This window comes from Bos taurus, chromosome 11 (genome assembly GCF_002263795.3).
Source record: "Bos taurus isolate L1 Dominette 01449 registration number 42190680 breed Hereford chromosome 11, ARS-UCD2.0, whole genome shotgun sequence".
NCBI classification, from domain to species: domain Eukaryota; kingdom Metazoa; phylum Chordata; class Mammalia; order Artiodactyla; family Bovidae; genus Bos; species Bos taurus.
Window position 1 is genome coordinate 75,940,552 of NC_037338.1, and position 22,750 is coordinate 75,963,301.

Sequence of the window (22,750 nt, forward strand, 5' to 3'; positions counted from 1 at the left end):
CATCAAAAAAAGGGAGATTGGTGCTTTTTGCTGGATGTAAGAATCTAGACCTAAGCCAACTCAGGTGGAAATGTAGAGAAGTTTTTTGTTGAGTGTAGTTAGGAGATCCTGACTCAAGACAGATGAACCCTGGGGTGACTCGCATTTCGATGCACTTCCTGATGCAGTGATGTGTGTGGCAAAGTTTTCTCTTGGAGAAAGTCACTTCGTCTTGGGGTTGGGAACAAGGTGTCGGGAACAAGGTGTCTTCCAATGGGGGACGCGTCCCTCGCAGATCCATACAGTGATTGAGGAGGGAATGAGGACCATGGCCTGAGGTCTCCCAGTTGGTGCCAGAAAACTGCTGTTTTGCGCATCTTGCCATAGGAACATGGCTAGCTGGCCCCTCCCTCCCGAGGTGGGGAAGTGAGTACTGTGGAAATCTGGGTACAGCAGGGAGCTTATAGGAAAGAATGTTTCTCATCATGCAGAATCTCAAAGCCTGGCCTTTTCCTTGAGGTGGTGAGACATTTAGGCTGTATCTGTATTTTACTTCATTCCTTTGTGATTAAATTGCCAATGGTGTTGCCTTGACTCTGGTCAAGGAGATCTCCTGACTTGCTCTTCTGCCAGGAGACACCCCGGGAACTCAGATTGTCTCAAGAGCAGCAGAGGCCAAGGCCTCTGTTGTTAGAGCACCTGGCGAGCCTGGGTCAGCATCCTAAATTCAGCGACTGCTGATTCAGCCTGCCTCTCCTTGCAGCTTGGAGAATAACTGATGCATCCTGGAAACTTCTGGAAAATATTCTGATCTTGGAAAATTGATTTTATATGTACTAATGTGAGATCTTTTAGTAAGTGAAGCATCACAATCATGGTGGTGTGAACCTTTAAAAATGACAGGATTTCCTTTTTCTTGTGTCTATAACCCAAGATGGGGCTTAGTTGAAAATGCTTTTGCATGTGGAGGGGAACTGGGGTGGACCATGACTGTGTGAGACCAGGCTCCTTGGGGAACAAGTGGGAACTGGGGTTTCAGAATTCTTCCCTGAATTTGAGTTGGGGTAATTATGTCATTTCTAAAGAAGTCAGGAAATTGATTTTTCTTCCATTGCTCTACTTCCCATGTGTTTTCTTTCTGAGGACAAGACAGAGCCCAGGTTTCTACCTCTGCCTCCCTCCCATCTTCCCATATAGCTGCTCCCCATTCATCAGAGCCTTTGTGGTCCTTACTTTTTCACTGGTAAGTGTCTATTCCTTTCTGAAAGCAACCTTCTTTCTTTGGCCATCAGGGACTTCCTGGGTAGCACTAGTGGTAAAGAAAGCCCCTTCCAATGCAGGAGACATAAGACATCAGGGTTTGATCCCTGGGTCGGGAAGATCCCCTGGAGGAGGGCACGGCAACCCACTGTAGTATTCTTGCCTGGAGAATTCCATGGACAGAGGAGCCTAGCAGGTTACAGTCCATAGGGTTGCACAGAGTTGAACACAACTGAAGCAACTTAGCTCACATGCATGCATAGCTCCTCCCCTCCCCTCCCATCACTATGACTGTCTCTGTTTTTTGCATGCAGAGTCTTTGGACAGGAGACTTGAGGGGGTGGGATGATGTTGGGGTTTCAGAGGTTCTATCTTTCCACAAGCCAAAGCTGAGTTAACATCCAAGAACCTTCCTCTTGAGGGACCGGGTGCTTGCTCCCAGCTGCCATCTGGGAAGATGGGCCAAGATGCTATTGACAGCATCCTCTCGGGGGTCTCTGGAAAACAGCAAGCAAAGCCACTCTCCATCATGCTGAGTTCAAGTGGCTATCCAGCAGGCATTCCCTGAGGGGCCAACATGTGCCAGGCGCTGGGCTCCGTGGTCATGAACCCACCATGCTTCCTACTTTGAGGTTCGCAGCCTCTCTAACAAGACAGGATACCCACAGGGAAAACTGCCTTATCTAAGACCTAGGATTCGCGTCTGCCACAATTACTTCACAGCAAGGCATCCATACCTGTTTTGATGAATGATTAAATGAAAGAAGTGCCAAATGGCTACTAGGAAGGAATTTCCAGGAGGAAACGTGCTCTGAGATCTGGGAAAATCAACAGAGAATGTTTGGTGATTGGGTAGCCCTGCAAGACCTGCAGGGGATGAGCAGACAGAGAAGAGGGGAGGGCTTTCCTGGCCAGAGAGGACTGACCTCAAGGCTGGGAGGAACAGGGAAGAACAGAAAGGGAGCTGATATATATGTATACAAATATATATACATATTTCTTTTAAAAACTTCTTTAGTTTTTTTCCTCATTTTACTCTTTTCAACCCATTTTTGCTACTGCCACCCCACCATACTCTCTGATTTCCTCTTTGATATTGCGTTATTTTAAAAACAGGCTGGGGAAGTACTGCATTTTAAAGCCTCTCTTGCCTGCCAAGCTGTGCTCCCAAGTCCTCTAAACTCCACATGCAGCCAGAATAACTTGAGGATGAAGCTCATTAATAATGTGCATGAGAAATCACATCTCTCCAGGAGGCCAGGAGAGGGGGAGACTCTGCCCCTGTCATCAAGCTTTCAGAAATGGAGCTCACAAATAGGACATCCCGTCTCCACTGCCTGAAGGTCTGGGGCTGTCCACACAGGTGTCCTGGGGGGACATTTCTTGGGTGAAATTTCTCCATCCGAGTGAGGCCTCAACCATAAGAGCTTGCTGTCCCTAAGCGTCGTTGTTCCTGGCCCGGCATCTTCATAGATATTTCCAGTTGGAGGAGGGGGATTTCCAATGGCATGTCACTTAGTATGAGTGCACCCATTAGTTATAATTAAACAGGCTGCTGCAGTGATGACAAATAAATTTAGCACCAAAAGGACTGTGTGGATATTCAGAGCCAGAATGGTGGCCTTCAGACAACAAATCCACCAGGTTTTCCAGCTCTGGAGGGGGCTCAGGGGAGGGGTGTCTCCTCTTGGATGGATGACCTCACATTCTCAAAAGGCGATGCTTCCTGAGAACAGCTGGATCTTGAGTCTATTTCAGACAACATCCTCAAGCCCTGGGACCCTGGGAGCATCTCCTTACTTTTTCTAATATTTGTGAGCCATTTCCCCACCCCCTGCTTCTTTCTGCATGCATTTGCATCATCCATCTCTGACTTCTTTCTAGGAGGTAGAGGCCTGCTGTTCACAGTAGAATTTCCCTGTGATTGGCCACCATCAGCGCCCACACGCCTACAGGGTCCCGAGGAAGAGCCCATGTGGACACCTCAGCCCTTACACTGGACCACTTTTGGTGGTCTCACCAGCCAGCCATCATCAGGTGAGGCTAAATCCCATTTTGTGTGCTTGTGGTGAACATATTATATCCTGGATACCCCCACCTGGCTATTTGCTTTTATGTTTCAGAAGGCTACTTTGTTATGCCTTTGATATCCCCTAGGCTCCCCATAGGCAGTGTTTCACTAGGCTGCTTGAAATATGGACACAAAATTTGGGGAATGGGGGAGAGTATCAGAACTTAACACAGAATAAATTGGGAGAGGGATGATGGATGATGGGAAGGTTCCCTGGGTAGACGGCAGGGAATCAAAAGGAAAGACTGTCGTTTGCAATAATATGAGTCAATACAGAATGAGCATGACGGTGTGTTAGTTGCTGTGCGGGTCCTTTGCATGAGGGCAGCGCGGGGAGACAGCGGAGAGCATGACCATCATCATTTGGTGCTTGATGGCCTGTCTTTGAAGCTTAGCTTTGCGGCTAACTTAGTAGGCTGACCTTAAGCAAGTCGCTTACCTTTCCTGTGCCTTATCCTGCATCTGTAAAATGGGGGCTAATAGTATTGCCTCCCTCCTGGGATTGCTGTGACAACTAAGTGACACGATTTATGTGAAGCATACAGAATAGGATCAGTATCTTGTGAAGGTTAGTGAGTTTTGTCACCTCAGGACGTCCCCACCTTTAGGCGTCATTAGCTTCACAATTTTGCTAGAGTCATACACCCATGTATTCACTTGATATTCAAAGACCATGTAAGTTTTTTAAAAATTATGAATATAATGTATTGAAAAGTACAAAAAGCATAAATCAAGACATCATCACGAAATGTCAAGAAGCAGAACAGGGCAAGGGCCTTGGACACTCTCCTCATGCTCCCTGACTGCTTCGCCAGAGGTGCCTCTGTCCTGCCTCTCACTCTTTTGTTTGGTTTGCTCATTACACATATGGAATCAGAGAGTGTGCATGTGTTTGAGTATGTCTGATTTCTTTTATTAATTAATTTTTTGGCTGTGCTAAGTCTTCATTGTTATGGGCTTTTTCTAATTGCAGCAAGCAGGTGCCACTCTAGTTGCGGTGCGTGGGCTTCTCGTCACAGCAGCTTCCCTGGTTGCAGAGCATGGGCTCTAGACCTACGGCTCAGTAGTTGTGGCTCACGGGCTTAGTTGCCTCGAAGCATGTGCAATCTTCCTGGACCAGGGATCAAACCTGTGTCCCCTGCATTGGCAAGCATACTCTCAACCAGTGGACCACCGGGGAAGCCCTGTGTGTGTCTGATTCCTCTAATTCAATGTGGTGTATGAGATCATGGCTCTGATTGCGTACAACTGGGGATCTTTCATTTTCCGTACTGTGTAGGATCCCATTGCATGATTATAGCACCGTTATGTATTTATTCTGCTGTTATTATTTACTTATTTATTCTGCTGTTTGTGAACATTTTTTGTGTTGTTTCCAGTTTCTATTGCAAATAATGGTAGTATTAACATCTTTGTACATACTTATTAAAACACTTGTATGCTGAAGATATATTTAGGAGTATAATTGCTGGGTTATGCACTGTGACATTCAGTTGCAGGAGATAGTGTCAAATCGGCCTTCCAATGGTTGTGCCATTTCATCTGTTTTGTAATCTTTTATTGATTTGTAGAAATTCTTTATATATTCTGTATACAAGCTCATTTGTCCCTTTGTCAGTAACATGTATTACAAATACCTTTCATGATCTGTGTAGACTTAAATGTTAGGTTTATCTTAAGTATCTGTGTGAAATTGAATTTGATATTATTTTTTACTGAAAGATATATGTATACTAGATCAAAGTTTGCCCCTGCTCCAACTAAAATAATTTTCTCTACTCCTGATGGTATGCCTTATCATTCTTTAGGAAACATCGATTATTTCATTTAGTCCTCACAAAGAATCTATTAGGTAGGTACCATGGTAACCCCTGTGTTCTAGGTTTGGCACTGGAGGCAGAGAGGTGTCAAAATTTACCCAAAGACACAGCTGACATGAGGACCAGGTGTAGTGCTTGCAGAGCTCATATTGTTTCTATCATGTCACTGATCAGCAGGCTATTTTATCGTCTCTTATATGCCCTGAATCCTCGAGAGACCCACTGCATTTCCACAGAGTCCTGAGTGCAGTGAGGCCCTCAGCAAACATTTGGGGGTAAATGAATAGATGGATGGATAGATGAATACGTGGATGAATGAGTTGGTAGATGAGTGAATGGGTGAATGGAAAGATGGATGATGTCGAGAGTCAGTGTTTTCACAAAATCTCCCTGCCCAGGGAGGAGTCCATTCTCAGGCCAGGCCCTGCCGTCACCCCACAGCAGCCCTGCCATGGCCCTTCTCTCCTCAATGGCCTTCGAGGGAAAAGGTAAGAACAGAACTGGAGCTGAGGTCAGGATGTGGCAGTCCCAGCCTTGCCTTTGCTGGGGAGAAGTGCACTGGCGACCCACTCCAGTACTCTTGCCTGGAAAATCCAATGGACGGAGGAGCCTGGTGGACTGCAGTCCATGGGGTCTCTAGGAGTCAGACATGACTGAGTGACTTCACTTTCACTTTTCACTTTCATGCATTGGAGAAGGAAATGGTGTTCTTGCCTGGAGAATCCCAGGGGTGGGGGAGCCTGGTGGGCTGCCGTCTAAGGGGTCGCACAGAATCGGACACGACTGATGTGACTTAGCAGCAGCAGTGTGATCACATCTTTACCAACGCAGGGGCTCTTTTAGGAACTCTTGCTCACAGAGGAAGCAGACACTTGTGGTCTGCCTGCTCTGATGGGTTGTTATACCAGCTCTGTCTACATATCCAGACTTGGGATATGGGCGCTCCTCTGGGGTGCCTTTCATGCCACGGATGGGGGACCATTCTCTGCTCTATATCTAGGAAGACAATGGGCAGATTCAAGAATTGGTTCCTGTGTCCTTGAGACCCGTTGCATTTGATCTCGCTTCACTCACGCTTTCGTTTGCACAGCAGAATTTGCCCTTGTTCACTTGAACATTTTCTAGCTCTGTCCCAGGAGCTGATCTGGGTGTTTCTGTAGAAAGGATGGTAAATTGGATTCTGTCTAAAGAGCACAGATGAGGATCCCACAGGGAGAGCTCTGCTAGAGATTGGGATGGGGTGATTATGAGCGTCACTGTTCCTGGTTTGAACTCTCTCTTGAGGCATTTGTTGAAACTTTGTTCATACTAAGTAGCTACCAGAACCTTTTTCCATTTTGAGGGCTGGTGACATGCTGTTCTTGACTCTTTCTGAGCACTTGCCTGGGAAAGTGCTTGTTGTATTTAATAAATTGTGTTGATTTATTGCCTTTATTGAACTGCTGAAGTCCTCTGTATTATCAGAGGTGATGGCCTTCTTAGGAAAACATGGAAGGTCTCTTCATTAGCATCCATTTTTCTATGAGGCTTTGGAGGGTGAAATACCGAGATGCACAGTGTTCATTCTGGTGATATATTGAGCACCATCAGGGTGAACAATGGCTTCTGTATAAATCAGGTGGAAGGAAAGAATAGAGGCCATTTGCTACAGGCTTGCAGGAGTTTTGTGATGAAACGAGCAGGCTACTTTTCTTTCCTTTGGTGATGACAAGCTCCTCTCTTAATTTTCCACAAGGGAGTAGCGGCAGGAGGAAGGAGCTCTTGGGGGAGAAGCACACCTACGCAGGCAGATCGGTCTATGATGTTTCAGCACATCCCACTTAAGGCTTGTGCTGTGACAGCAGGTGAATCACTTGGCACGGTTGCGCCTGTGCTTCTTGTCTGTGTTAGTTGGTGCCCTGACCCTCACAGTGACAACAAGCTTTCTTTGTATCCCTCTGCTTCTTGCCCCAGATCCAGCTGAGTCTGAGACTGGCTCTGAGGCTTCCTGCATGCATCAGACCCCAAGTTTCAGGGAGAAGTCCAGATGAGCCTGAGAGAGATGCCAAGAACCTCGGGGGGCAATGATGCTTGACACTCCCATCACTTTCCTAGGACCTGCCTTAGGCTTCTATCTTCTTCTGGGAGAAACCTCGTAGAGTCTGGTACCTGCTTTCACCTCCTTACTGAGGATGCTGTGGGCTTAGGAGCACTATCCCTGGAGCTTTAGATCCTCACAACTGCAGATCCTTCTGTCTTTCTCATGGATGTGTCTGTCAAGCACTCAAAGCTCTGTGGATCTTTTCCACATCTGGATAGAAGCACTTACTGCTCCTTGTACACTTAGAGGAGAACACACTTCCACTCCAGGGGAACTCAGGCCAGCACCTGTGGGGACCAGAGACAGTTCTGAGTTTGAATCTAGCCAAGCTGTGTGACCTTGGGCAGATTACTTAGTTTCTCTGGATTTTGGGCCCCTTATTTGCATGAGGGGGATAATAATGCCACACTCAAAGGACTATTGCAAGGACAAAATGAGCCCATATTTGCCAAGTGCTTAGCAGCGTCTGACACATAATGCTTGTTCAAACAATGCCAGCTATGATTATTAGCAAAGTTTTCATAAATGCTCGTTAAGCAGGGGGTACTTATAGCTGTAGCCAATGTGCCCTGTTAACTGTAGGCTCTAAGAGTAAAATGGTGAGTGAAATGAGATACCCCTGCCTGCAAGGAACTTCAGTTCAGTTCAGTTCAGTTGCTCAATCATTTCCAACTCTTTGTGACCCCATGGACCACAGCACGCCAGACCTCCCTGTCCATCACCAACTTCTGGAGTTTACTCAGACACACATCCATTGAATCAGTGATGCCATCCAACCATCTCATCCTCTGTCGTCCCCTTCTCCTCTCCCCTTCAATCTTTCCCAGTATCAGGGTCTTTTCAAATGAGTCAGGTCTTTGTGTCAGGTGGCCAAAGTATTGGAGTTTCAGCTTCAGCCTCAGTCCTTCCAATGAATATTCCAATGAAAGCAAGAAACTTAGTGTTCAGCAGATAAGGCTGGAAGTGAAACAGACAATTAAAATACAGCATGAGAAGTAATATGGGTGGTGGTGGTTGTCACTGATCATTGTTGTTCAGTCGCTTAGTCATGTCTGCTTTGCGACATAGACACCATGGATGCTTTGTGACACCATAGACGCCAGGCCTCCCTGTCCTTCACCATCTCCGGAGCTTGCTCAAACTCATGTCCATTGACTCAGTGATGCCATCCAACCATCTCGTCCTTTGTCGTTCCCTTATTCTCATGCCCACAGTCTTTCCCAGTATTGGGGTCTTTTCCAATAGTTGGCTCTTCACATCAGGTGGCCAAAGTATTGGAGCTTCAGCTTCAGCATCAGTCCTTCCAATGATTATTCAGGGTTGATTTCCTTTAGGATTGATGGGTTTGATCTCCTTGCAGTCCAAGGGACTCTTAAGAGTCTTCTCCAACACCGCAATTCAAAAGCATCAATTCTTTATGGTACAACTCTTATATCCGTACATGACCACTGAAAAAACCATAGCTTTGACTATACGGACTTTTGTAGGCAAAGGGATGTCTCTGCTTTTTAATACAATGTCTAGGTATCACTGATCATAGGATGAGCATATAGGAAGGGCTTCTAATCCAGTCTAAGATCTGGGTATTGGCCCTCCTCAGGCTGAGCCAAGCCTCCAGAAGCTGACCAGGACAGGACAGGCTAAGGAGTAAAGGCAGTGTTGGAAGCCTTCTGTTTATAGCTGAGCAATTAGAGGTAAAATCTTCACACTCCGCTAACTCTGGCCAACCAGAAAAACCTTCCACTCCCATGATGTCACTCAGCCCTTTAAAAATTGATCAGCCTAATTTCTCTTAGTGATTGTCATCTTTCTTCCCTGCTGGAATGGGCACCCCCTACAGGCAAAGCTCAGGGCTGTCAGTTACATCCATAGCACTCAGCATAGGGTGTGATAAATTTAATACTTTGGGCACCTGATATAAAGATCTGACTCATTGGAAAAGACCCTGATGCTGGGAAAGATTGAAGGCAGGAGGAGAAGGGATGACAGAGGATGAGATGGTTGGATGGCATCACCGACTCAGTGGACATGAGTTTAAGCAAGTTCCGGGAGATAGTGAAGGACAGGGAAGCCTGGCATGCTGCAGGCCATGGAGTCGCAAAGAGTCAGATTTAGCGACTGAATTGAACTGAACTGAACTGATATTAATACATTAAGTGAGATGGAGAAGACATTGAGATTTGCCACACTTTGCCTTTCAGAAATGCCCAGTTAAAACTACTGGGGGTGACCAGCAGAGTCAGTTCTCTATGCCCCCTTCCTCTTCACTCCTTCTCACAGCTGGGGCCTGACTCACAGTGGGGAGGCTCTGGGCCCCTCCGACCACCAGGCTTGGAGCTGAGCTGGGAGTTGTACTCATCTAGCAAAGTAGGAGCCCGCAGCCCCCTCCTGAAGCTGGTTTCGGCCCTTTTGCTCTGGCAGGGGGCTCCTGGCTGTTCAAGGCTGCTGTACTTCGTATCTGATAATCGATGCTGCCCTTATCTTGGGAGGAAATGCTGCCCAGTGATATCACACACTGAATCGATTAAAAGCAGAACTTTGAACTTGTCTGTTTGGAGAGGTCTCTGTAGAGTGAATCACTCAGTCCTCCTTTAATGCGGTCCAGATGCCTGACAGAGACCCCATCTGCAGCTCAGGAGCAGCTCCATGGCAGGGCCAGAATATCCCGAGTTTTCACAGGTTGCCTGGGGCCAGAGCCAGAGGGTGTGTTTATCTACAATGACATCACCTTCTTCAACCTACCCATCCCCCTTCAATTTTTGGTTTTGACTCACTTCAAAGAGAGAGACTTCCACGTTTTCTCTGCTTTTTCTGTTTTGTTTTAGCTTTGTGTTTTAATCCAATGCTTTACCATTGCTCTACATTCTTTGTAGAGAAAATCCCCAACAGATGGCTATTTGTATCCATTGCAGTTTTCCCAGCCCTCAGCTATGTGGGAGGTGGAGGTCTCGTAACTCAAAAATGAGGCTAGGAAAAAGAGGAGTTCAGGAAGTATGTGATCAAGGCTGAGTTTGTGCTATGGACACCTGGGGATTCAAGAGTCCTGAAGGAGACACATGTGGCCTAGAAAGGCTAGGAAGACTTTTATCAAGGAAGTGGGACTGGAATTGGGTCTTGAAGAAGGAAGGAAGGATTTGAAGAGAGCTGGGGTAGGGATGCTTTGAAGAGCACTGGTGATGGGTAGCTTGATAAAGCACAGAGCTGATGGTGAGTAAGTAAGACCAAGGAGAAGGAGCAGGCACTGTCAGAGGTATAGGTGGGCAGGCTTAAATGTGATGGTCGGAGAGCAGAGTATGCTGAGTATGATGGTTCATTTGTGTGTCATCCTGGCTAAGCTATGGTGCCCAATTATTTGGTCAAACACTACTGGAGATGCTGCTGTCAAGGTATTTTTTTAGATACTATTTTAATCAGTAAATTTTGGGTAAAGCAGATTATGGTCCATAAAGTGGGTGACCCTCACCCAATCAACTGAGGCTTTAAGCGTAAAGACCAAAGTTTTCAGAAGAAGGGATTCTCCTCAAGACCATCACACTGACAGCCTACCAGTGTTTCCAGCCTGCTGCCCTGCAGAATTCAGACTCAAGACTGAAGCACCCACTCTTAATTACCAGCCTACCAGGCTGCCTTACAAATTTCAGACTTGCCAACTGCCCTCCCCACAGTCCCATGAGCCAGTTGCTTAAAATAAATCTTTCCCTCCGTATATCCACTTAGATCCTTTTGTTTCTCTGTAGCACCCTGGCTACCACCCGGATCAGAGCCAGGCTTGCCGGAGTGATTGTAGTCCAAGGGCAGTTTTGGAGAGCCAGGCTCCATTCGCCATGTATTTGAGGACTAGATACTGAGTCAGATTCTGCAACCAGGTTCCATGGCCACGAGACTCTGCCCAGAGGACCTCACACAAAGGGAATCCCAAGGACTCTAAATAGGAGCTTCCATGCAGAAATGTGACAAGGATTCTGGGTGGAGCCTGGCTCACGCCCAGTTTTTTCCCTTCTTGCATGGACTTGGTTTTAATTGACAAAAAGTCCCACTACCAGTGGATGTTTTCTTGTTAAAACCGACACTTGCATTCTGTCGTGCAGCAAAAAGATTGCTTTTTTTTTGGCAAGCAGGCCTTGGATTTTTCTGAGCTAGCTGTGTGAGAGACAGCCCTCCTGAAGGCCACTGTGCAAGTGAGTCCCTGCAGAAACATGCCTACGCTGTCAGGTGCGGGGAGAAATGTCTTTAGTAAGAGTAGGTCACGGAACGAGACTTCCCCACTGCAGTGTTGATGGGCAGGGGGGGTTTCCACAAGGACAAGTCTTAAGAATCTCCATAAAAATGCATGACTCCATCTGTCTCCTCTCTCTTCTTTGGCTTCAGATGAGCTGAGCCATTTAAAAATTCCCCAACGAGAGACCCTAGACACCAGAAGAAGTGATGAACAGATTTTCAATTTGGCCCAATTTACATGAATTTTTTTTTTTTTTTGGCAGTGGAAATCATTGTCTGAACTAGAGGTTGGAGACAGGGAGTCGGTCTTCCCTAGAAGAGGCATATTCTTGATTGGTCTGGACAGACTGCTTGTGCTCTGAGTGAGCTCTAACCTCAGTTTCTGAAAAGGAGGAAGATGTGGCAAAGAGGGAGATGGAGAGGAAATTGATGATCTGAGTGGTGAAGAATCTGCCTGCTAACGCAGGGGACATAAGAGATGCGGGTTCAATCCCTGAGTCGGGAAGATCCTCTGGAGAAGGAAATGGCAACCAACTCCAGTATTCTTGCCTGGGAAATCCCATGGACAGAGGAGTCTGGTTGGCGATAGTCCATGGGGTCCCAAAGAGTTGGACACATTTGAGCATGCAGGCATACACACATGCTCGTGCTGACACTGTCCCTAAGCTGCCTCTGGGCCTTGACGCTGTGTCCTTTTCTCCAGCCTAAAGTGCAGTCCAGCCCCACGCCTGCTTCCCACAGTCCTTTATATAGAAGTACAGACCTTCTAGGAGGCTACTACGGCTCAGTGTCAAGGATCTTCCAACTCTGTAAGGTGTTTCCCCAGCGCCTTGTTCAAACCTTTCATCCTACCCAAGTGCCCTCCAACCTCTCTCTTCTTACCAAGTCAGATCCTGCCTCCTGGCCATGGAGGCTCAGCTCCTGTCCCCCAGACTCACCAAGATAGTGAGAGGAAGACTACCTCCTCCTAGGATGGTGCTCTTTGGGAATAAGATTCAGTTTGATCTGGAGAGGACTCTGAATTCACAGTACTCATCGAAACATAAACCTCAAGTCTAGATGAAAAAACGATTCCAGTCCCACAAGTGGGCAGGATGTCCGTGTCCCCTTAGAAGACCTGGAGAGACACCAACTTTTGAGGGCCCGTCTTGACTCCTTCCTGCAGCCTTGTGAGGGCAAACCCACCTCTGGAGCCTCAGTTCAGTTCAGTCACTCAGTCGTGTCTGACTCTTTGCGACCCCATGGACTGCAGCACATCAGGCCTGCCTGTCCATTGCCAACTCCCGGAGTTTACTCAAACTCATGTCCATTGAATCAGTGATGCCATCCAATCATCTCATCCTCTGTCATTCCCTTCTCCTCCCACCTTCAATCTTTCCCAGCATTGGGGTCTTTTCAAATGAGTCAGTTCTTCACATCAGGTGGCCAAAGTATTGGAGTTTCAGATTCAGCATCAGTCCTTCCAATGAATATTCAGGACTGATCCCCTTTAGGATGGACTGCTTGGATCTCTTTGCTGTCCAAGGGACTCTCAAGAGTCTTCTCCAACACTGCAGTTCAAAAGCATCAATTCTTCAGTGCTCAGCTTTCTTTATAGTCCAACTCTCACATCCATACATAACTCTTGGAAAAACCATAGCTTTGACTAGATGGACCTTTGTTGGCAAAGTAATGTCTCTGCTTTTTAATATGTTGTCTAGGCTGGTCATAACTTTTCTTCCAAGGAGCAAGCGTCTTTTAATTTCATGGCTGCAATCACCATCTGCAGTGATTTTGGAGCCCCCCCAAAAATAAAGTCTGACACTGTTTCCACTATTCCTCCATCTATTTGCCATGAAGAGATGGGACCAGATGCCATGATCTTAGTTTTCTGAATGTTGAGCTTTAAGCCAACTTTTTCACTCTCCTCTTTCACTTTCATCAAGAGGTTCTTTAGTTCTTCTTTGCTTTCTGCTATAAGTGTGGTGTCATCTGCATATCTGAGGTTATTGATATTTCTCCCGACAATCTGGATTCTAGCTTGTGCTTCATCCAGACCAGTGTTTCTTCTGATGTACTCTGCATTTAAGTTAAATAAGCAGGGTGACAATAAATAGCCAGTATGTTGTTCCATATCCAGTTCTAACTGTTGCTTCCTGACCTGCATACAGGTTTCTCAGGAGGCAGGTCAGGTGGACCCTCTGGGGCCTAGGCATCACTTAAAGTCCCTTCAACAGGGCAGAAAAGAAAGGGCCAGTACTGTTCCGGGCGAGAAGGGAGAGCCGTGGGGAGGAGTGTTGCGGGGGGTCAGGGCCAGGGCAGGAGATGGGTCAGGGTTGGAGGGGGGTGTTCTGCTGTGTCCCTAGAGAGGCAGGACTTCCCTGTGGTGCCCTGGCCACACTGAGTACAGGACACCCCTCAGCCCTCGGGCACCGAGCCCCTGTCTCATCAGCCGTTGCCTTCTCCCTTCATAAGGTAGACTGAGAGGCTCGTCATTAAAGTGGTGTTGTCCAGAGAGAACTAAACGATAAAAATGATAAGACCAGCTCTTAATTAGAGCCCATGGGGCTCCAGGCAAGGCCTGCAGGCAGTTTTTGAGGAAGGTCTGAGGGATCTCAGCACGCGGGCAGCAGGTGCCAGGCGACAGATTGGGCCGCGGGCACCACTCGGCCCTGTCATTTTACACATGAGAAAACCGAGGTCGTGGACAGGAAAGTTGCTCCCACTAGGTCTTGCAGGACCTATGCCCCAGTCTGGGGATCCCTCCACCTCAGCTCAGACTTCTCCAAGGGCTTCACATTGCCAGGATCTACCTACAGAGGGATGCTCTGTGGTTGGTACTTATGACAGCATTCATTCACCCAGTCATTCATTTGTTCAACACATATTACAGAGTGCCTTCCATGGGCCAGAGAGTGTTCTGGACACAGGATAGAGCTGTCAACAAAACCAGAAAAACAAACCTCCCCTCACAGAGTTATTACTGGTGCATATTTCTTCTGGTAGGGGGACGAGACATAAATTGAGCACACATTAAATACTGTGTCAGAAAGTGGTTAAGGCAATGGAGAAAGTGTAGACAGGAGGGTGCAGGGTCCCCTCTGTGGGCTCTCTCTGGTCAGAGAGTGGTAGGAACTCTTGGGCAGTTGTAAGATCGGTGACAAGATTCCCCTGGGCCAACCCCTCACACCAGCCTCCCCCTGCCCCATCCCTCCACCCCCCCATGAAGTGGAAGGAGGATGGAGTTGGGGGCCACAGTTCACAAGACCATGGAGAGGTACCCAAGAGGCAGGGTCCTGGGGGCCAGGCCTGGGCTGTGGCGTGAGCTGGCGAGGTCAGGGTGAGCTTCCCCACAGAGGGGAGGCTGGGCTGGGCATTGAGGATGTGGCCTCGGGGAAAGGGCAAAAGGAAGGCTGAAGAAGATGGTCCTGGTTGGCTGGGGGGCAGCACGTGGGAAGGGAGGAAAAAGGGATGAGACAGAAGGTGAAGCTGAGAAGCAGTGTTGGGGGGACAATGAAGAACCCACTAAGCAGGCTTTATCTCCCAGGCATGGAGGTTTCCCTGTGTTTACTGCTGGGGAATGATATCAGGAAGAAACCACCTTTAAAAAGGTCCCTCTGAAGAGATACAGAAGATGTTGGCACATATATACAATGGAATATTACTCAGCCATTAAAAAGAACTACTATAGTTTGCTGTTAATGATCAGTTGTGAAGGACTCTGTGTGACTCCTTGGACTGTAGCCCACCAGGTTCCTTTATCCATGGAATTCTTCAGGCAATAATACTGGAGTGGGTAGCCATTCCCTTCTCCAGGGGATATTCCTGACCCAGGGATCAAACCTGGGTCTACTGCATTGCAAGCATATTCTTTATTGTCTGAGCTGCTTAGATTGTCCCATTAAAAAGAATGAAATAATGCCATTTGCAAAAACATGGATGGACCTAGAGATTGTCAAACTGAGTGAAGTAAGTCAGACAGAGAAGGAGAAATATCATATGGCATCCTTTATATGTGGAATCTAAAAAGAAATTACACAAATGAGTTTACAAAACAGAAAGAGACTCACAGACTTAGAGAACAAACGCATGGTTGCTAGGAGGAAGAATGAGGGGAAGGAATAGTTAGGGAGTTTGGGAAAGTCATGTACACACTGCTGCATTTAAAATGGATAAGCAACATGGACCTATTGCGTAGCACAGGGAACTCTGCAGCCTAGATGGGAAGGGAGTTTGGGGGAGAATGGATACATGTATATTATGGTTGAGTCCCTTTGCTGTTTGCCTAAAACTATCACAAAATTGTTAATTGGCTATACCGCAATACAAAATAAAAAGTTTAAAAGAAGATGCCTATATCCACTTGTACATTTCTTTAAAAAATAAATGAAAATAAAAAGGTCCTTCTGCCAGGTACAGGAGAGTTGTGTTGGAGCAAGAAGTCATCTACAATCTAGGGCAGTGATGGTGAGATGGAGAGAGGGGATGGATGCAGAGGGAGAGGAAGGACCATAGGACTTGATCCCTGAGCTCCAGCTTCCTCCAGGCAAGGCTGATTGTCTAGGTTTTGGCGAGACCTGCAGGATCCTGTTTCACTGCTCTGTGCAGGTGGCAACTCTCCAAGATGGGAGAAGAGACCTGAGCACCCAAGGGAATTCTCCAGATGTCAAGTCTTGTGCTCTGACTGCCATATACACCTCCCAATCTCTGCTTCTATTTCCACCTTCACTGAGTCTGGCTCAGACTTGGACAGCTCAGATCCAGCAGACCCAGGGAGGTGGGGGGCGGTCCACTGGCAGGAAAATCTGGGGTCAGCCCAGGACTAGAGGAGATGCATGCGATCTATTCCTAGAAAACCAGCCAAGAAAATTTGGAGGCTTTTTGTGTGTGGGGTCTAGCTACAGTGCTGGAAAGAAGCCCCAGGGCAGGCCTGGGTCCCTGCCAGTCAACAGGTACAGCTTCGGTAGGCTAGGACACCAGGGACCACTCTAAGGATCTGACTAGCCTGGGTCCCTTGGCGTGTTGCAGTCTGGCTTTTTATTGTCATTGTTTAGTCATTCAGTCATCTCTGATTCCAGCCAGAATTGTGTGTGACTATAGCCTGCCAGGTTCCTCTGTCCATGGGATTCTCCAGGCAAGAATACTGGGTGGGTTACCATTTTCTTCTCCAGGGGATCTTCCCAATCTAGGGACTGAAACTGTGTCTCTTGTTTGGCAGGCAGATTCTTTACCACTGAGCCACCAAGGAAGCCCCTGTACACCCCAAATTTTAGGGGCCCCTGTTACCCCAAAATTTTAGGGGTCTCTGTCATACTTCAGGTGCCCCTAAAATTTGGGAGTGTATAAGACCCAACCCAGTGCTTGGTGGTCCATCCCAAGAGTCTTTGCCTGTAGCCTGCACCAGACTCTGGGTCTGGTAGGGGAATCTTGCTTATGATTCCAAGCTTACTTAATGCTCCTGGTGGAATCCAGACAGGTATAACCAAAGCCACCACTGAACAGAACTGGGCTGGCTGTGATGGGGCTCTGGGGACAGCCAGAATACTAAAGGAACATCCCAGGCCTGTTAGAGCCATGGCTGCTGTTTGAGTTGTAGCTGCTGAGGCCTCCGGACTCACCTTGGCTGGGAGAGCCCTAAGGTGGGACCTAGACTTTGGTGATGGGGAGGCTAGATGGAAAACTGGAGACTGAAAGTGAAAAGTGGCCCACATTTAATGCAGCACAGGGGATAGACTTCTGCCACTCTCTTCCAGCCCACTGCCTGTTCCTTGACTCCCAGGGCTCTTAAGTGAACTATGAGCTCATGGAGGCCAGCACAGGACTGTCCAGACTGAGAGCCAGCCATCCGAGGCTGGGATTCTCCTCTGCCTCAGCCAGGCAGCTGCGCTGGGCTGTAGTTGGCTTCCCCACCCTCTCTGAGCAGACTGAGGTGGGTGTGTACTTTGTGCTTAATTATAGTGCTCATAACTAGAGAGGAGCTGCTGGGAAGCACATGTCATTTTGTTTGGGGATAATACGCACAAAGGCTGCAAAGTATCTATTAGATCGTCCCGTCCTGCCTCTGCCAGATGCGTGTCAGATCACACGTGCTTTTCTCCTGCCTGTGACTCAGGGAGGGCTGGGGGCTGGGTGGCCCTCCTGAAGGCTGGCAGCCCCTTTGCTTTCTCTTGAGCTCTGCTCTCCTTTTCCTCATCTATCTACTCGGGTTTTCATCCATGCATCTGGTTCTGCTGGCCTTGCTCTCGTGTCCTCCCTGTGAGCCTCGATTCTTCCAGTCCCTGTTTCTGGAGACCCCACTGTGTGGCAGGCCTGCCCCAGCTCAGTTCTGGGGGTTCAGACAGTGATACACACCCACCCATCATAGTCCAGAACAACATGAGACCTGCCCACAGATGGTTCTGATTAAAGGCTAAATATGGGTGCACCATGCAAGGAGGGAAGGGAGAGGTCACCCTGGGCTCTGCTTGTTGGGATGCTTCATGGAAGAGACAGCCTTTGAGCTGGGAGAATGTCACCAGGTGGGGAGAAGGGAGGCGCCTCGCTGGAACCTGCAGCCCCTTTCTCATCCTATTGTTAATATCCTGGTCTCCCCCACACCTTCTTGGTCACGGATTGATTCCCTCTAAATCTAACCTTTACCATCTCAATCCTTCACATCTCCCTCTTCTCTGTCCACCTCTGGCCCATTTTAGACACAGTGGGCCAGCTGGTCAATGCTGAAGCAGAGGTGGGAGTCTGGAGACGAGAGAACTTAGGGCCATAGCTATCTCCCATCTTCAGCTTCCTCACCTGCAGAATGAGGGGTGAGGGCTCATCTCTATGACCCCTTCAGGTCTGACGTTCTAGGAATTTCTAAAGCAGGGAACCACTCAGCAGAACCAGGGCCCAGAGGCGGCAGCCTTGCATCTGTTTCTTCCTCTTCTTGACTTCAGCTACCACCTCTCTCCTGACAGCTCACAGATCTGCATCTTCAGCACAGGTTCCCTGCCTGAGCAATGGAAACACACCTCCCGCTGCTCTCTGCGTGTGTCTCCGGAGGTGCCTTAAAATCAGCACATGCAAAAGGGAAGTTGCTATATTGTACACCCCCCTGGTTCACCTGCTGCCGGATATATGTGCACCACGCATTCACACACTCACATCCTTCTGGATCCTGTTACTTTCTTAAAACCACTTCACCAGGATAAAATCTCTGGAGAGCTAGACATTGTAGGGCATAGGTCTTTTGAGACCTGATGGTAGGCACATCTATCAAGACTCCCTGACTCCCCAGACACTGGACCCCAGCCAACCCTAACTGCTGAGCATACCTTTTCTGCGTCTTTGCATGAGTCCTTTCTCTGGTCTAGAAGATCACTCTCATGCCGTGGTTTCTTCCAACTCATTCCTTAAAACTCAACTTGCCTCTCACCTCTGTGATGAAGCCTTCCCAGATATTACTTGTCCTAGCTGATGAATCATCGCCACTCCTTCTTTTCTATCCTTGATCTTATGAAGGCAGTTTTGATAGCACTTCTCAATTAGTTATTATCAGTTTACTGTGATAAACAGTGGGCACCCCAACTCCCATTCATCTTTTGGCTCCAAATTTTTCTAGCATGTTGCCCAGCACTTATTGAGTGCTAAGGATTTTGTTCTTTAAATGGACCTGAGTCCTAATGATTGCCCTGTGGTGCTCACAATCCCTTGACATCATGGATCTGCCCAGAGTCAGGAGTACACCTGACTCTATACACGTGACAGCCCACCCCAGAGGACGCTACAGTGGGGAGCGGCAGTAAGTCTGTTTTCAACTTGATGCCTGCCCTGAGTTAGGTGTTAGGAGTTTTTTTTCTCAGACTGGGGTAAGCCCTTGAGCTGACCCAGTTCTGAGCATTTATCACTGAGTGTCAGTGACCACGTATTCCACCTCTCCGCCTTGTGCCTGGAGATGAGGGAAGAAACACAAGTTCATGTTACAAAGAGTATTTCTCTGGTTTATCAGCTCTCCCTCTCTCAGCCCACGCTCAGAACGATTTCTTAGTTCTCAGCTTTTCTTCCTCTGATCAAAGTGCCCGAGGCAGTGAGCACCAGGAGGGGAGCCCAAGCATTTCTGGCTCAGTCTTGCACTCCCCTCTTCAGCACTGTTTGAAGAACCTGTAGCCCAGAGTTCTCCAATCAGGTGGGCATGGTGGCCTAGCTGCAGAAGGGTCTCCAAGGGCTTGGTGAGGGGATGATGGCCCTGGGATACTGGGGGCTCCTGCCTTGCCTCCACCTGGATGAGATCAAGGCTGCCTGTGTCCTTCCTCGTCCATTTTTTCCCATTCTGTTCACTCAATCGCTCTTTTTCTCTCCAATGAATTCAATGCAGAAAATCCATGAGCAGGATTTCTCTCTTCAAAGGATCAAATAACCTTTCTTTTTTTTTTCCTCCCTTTTAATTTTTTTTTCCCCCAAACTGCAAAAGGAAAACATGCAAACAGACTTAGAGTTAAAGGTGAGAGAAAGAAAGAAAAGTTGCTGCAAAGTAATTTCAACTTGAGAAGTAGAGCGGTTGAAACCCAGAAAAAATGTGCATTCAGCAATATGGTCTGCTCCTACAAATTAATTAACCCAGAGCGCTGTGTAATTAGTGTGCAGGGTAGGGAATTGAGCAGCTCACAATATCCCTCACCCAGTGTGGAATTACGTTTGCGAAAGAATTTCCTCTTCCTTTCCCGAGAGACTTGAGAGAGTCACCCCGTTGGTCTGGTACCAGCAGGTGCCTCACGGCTGGAGACACATTTGGGACTGGGTTTCGCCTGTGAGGAGGGGTCTTACGGCTGCATCCCCCTGATGTCTACCTTTGACCATGGCATAGCTGGGCTGTCACAGAAAGAGGAGGCAGCCAGTCAGGTCTTCTCCTGGAGAAATGGACCCTGAGGAGACCCTTCTGCCCATGTGCTACATCTAAACTCTGAGTTCTTGCTTTTTTTTCTTTTTTCTTTTTTTAATGTTTTTTGGGGTTGATTTACAATGTTGTGTTAGTTTCAAGTGTGCAGCAAAGTTAATCACTTATACATATATGTTTGTATGCTGTGCTTAGTCGATCAGTCATGCCCAAATCTTTGCAACCCCATGGAGTGCAGGCTCCTCTGTCCATGGGGATTCTCCAGGCAAGGATATTGGAGTGGGCTGCCATGCCCTCCTCCAGTGGATCTTTCCAACCCAGGGGTCAAACCCAGGTTTCCTGCATTGCAGGTGGATTCTTTACCAGCTGAGCTACCAGGGAAGCCCATACATATATGTATATCCACTGTTTTTTAGATTCTCATCCTGAGTAAAGTTGATGCTGGTAAAGACTGAAGGCAGGAGGAGAGGGGAATAACAGAGTATGAGATGGCATCACTGACTCAATGGACTTGAGTTTAAGCAAACTCTGGGAGATAGTGAAGGACAGGGAAGCCTGGCCTGCTGCAGTCCATGGGGTCACAAAGAGTCGGACATAATTTAGCGACTAAACAATAACTGAGTGAAGTAAGTCAGACAGAGAAAGACAAATAATCATACAATATCATTTACATGTTGAATCTAAAAAAGAGGGGGAATGGAGAGTTAGTGTCTAATGGGGACAGAGTTTCAGTTTAGGAAGGTGAAAAATTCAGGCGATGGACGATGGTGAGAGTTGCAGAATAATTGAATGTACCTAGTTCCACTGAACTGTACAAATATGATTGACTTCTATCACAATTAAAAAAAATTTAAACATTTTGAAAAGGCTACTTATGAACTTATCTACAAAATAGAAATAGAGTTAAAATGTAGAAAACAAACTTAACAGTTACCAGGGTATAAGGAATGAGGGAGGGATAAATTGGGAGATTGGGATTGATGTATACATATTATTGTATATAATTAGATAACTAATTAGGATTTACTGTATAGCACAGGGGACTCTACTCAATACTCTGTAGTGGCCTATATGGGAATAGAATTCAAAAAATCAATTTCCCAATTTTGACATGAATGTGGATATTTATCACCTCTTGAGGAACTATGTAAAGTACTTGCAGGGCTGTATTTGAAGACTCTGTGACTGATACTGTCACAGGAACCTTTATGGTGGGGGCATGCTTCATGGGGGTCATTGCAGGGGTTGGCTAACCACCTTTTCCCTTTTTTCTGTACACTCTTTCAGCATCTAGTAAGGCCAATGGACTTGCTATAAATTTAATGTTTTTGTCTCCCAAATTCGTTAACCCTAATTCTCAGTGTAACGGCATTTGCAGACAGGCCTTTGAGAGGTAATTAGGTCATAAGGGTGGAGCCCTCACGAATGGAATTAGTGCCTTAAAAAGAAGAGATATGAGAGAGGCGATCTCTTTCTGCCATGTGAGTGTAAAACAGGAAGTTAGCTCTCTGCAAGCATTTCTTCACTAGACACTGACCTTGGTCTTGAGCTTCCAGGCTGCAGAACTGTGAGAAATCTGTGTCTGTTGTTTAAGCCATTCAGTCTGTGGTATTTTGTTATAACAACCCAGACTAAGACAGGACTCATCCTCAGAGTGCTTTTAAATGCACAAAATAAAATATATAGGATTACAAAGGAAACTAATAATATTGACATACAGTTATCAAAATACAAATAAAACAGATATGTGGTATAGTCATATATGTGCTTCTTTGCTATTAACTCATTAAAAAGCAGGATCTACTTATGGGTTGAATAACTGACATGTCATAAATAAATAATATTTTGAGAAATCTGCAACCATCATACTAAAATAACTGATTTCTACCATTGACAAATCATGTGTATGTGTTTGTGTCCTCAGTCTGACTCTTTGTGACCCCATGGATTACAGTCTGCCAGGCTCCTCTGTCCATGGGATTTTCCAGGCAAGAGTACTGGAGTGGGGTGCCATTTCCTTCCCCAGGGGATCTTCCTGACCCAGGGACCAAACCTGAGTCACTTGCATCTCCTGGATTGGCAGGTGGAGTTTTTACCACTAGCACCGCCTGGGAAGCCTGTTCACAAATCATAGCATTGCTAAAATAACTGTGGTTTATTGCCCACTTTTGTCACTGAAGGAAATGCTATAGTTCAACTAGAGACTAGTGAAAAAGCAGACAGACATTTTCCCCATCTGAGTTCATTGACCTTCTGACTTCTGTCCATGGGCCTCTGGATGAGTTTCTGCTGATGAATAAATGGGTTTCTTAGGAAAATGATGGAAACATTGGTGACATCTACTGAGTCCTTCTGTAAATTCCTCTGCTTGTGGGGGTTCTTTGTCCCTCTCTGAAGGGGAACTGAAGGACCGATTTCTTGGAGTCAGGTGTCACTGAGGGTTGTTGCTAAGGACTTGGAGAAGCGAAAAGACA

General features: G+C 47.1%; 1 long non-coding RNA gene across 1 annotated transcript in view; it reads left to right on the forward strand.

Annotated features, from left to right (window-relative positions):
• Positions 1–2,595: 2,595 nt before the first annotated feature.
• LOC107132945 (uncharacterized) overlaps positions 2,596–22,750 on the forward strand; it is a 32,661-nt gene continuing 12,506 nt past the window's right edge. The window contains exon 1 of the long non-coding RNA XR_001501376.3: positions 2,596–3,276. This is a non-coding gene — a long non-coding RNA (uncharacterized lncRNA). The remainder of the gene's footprint in view (positions 3,277–22,750) is intronic.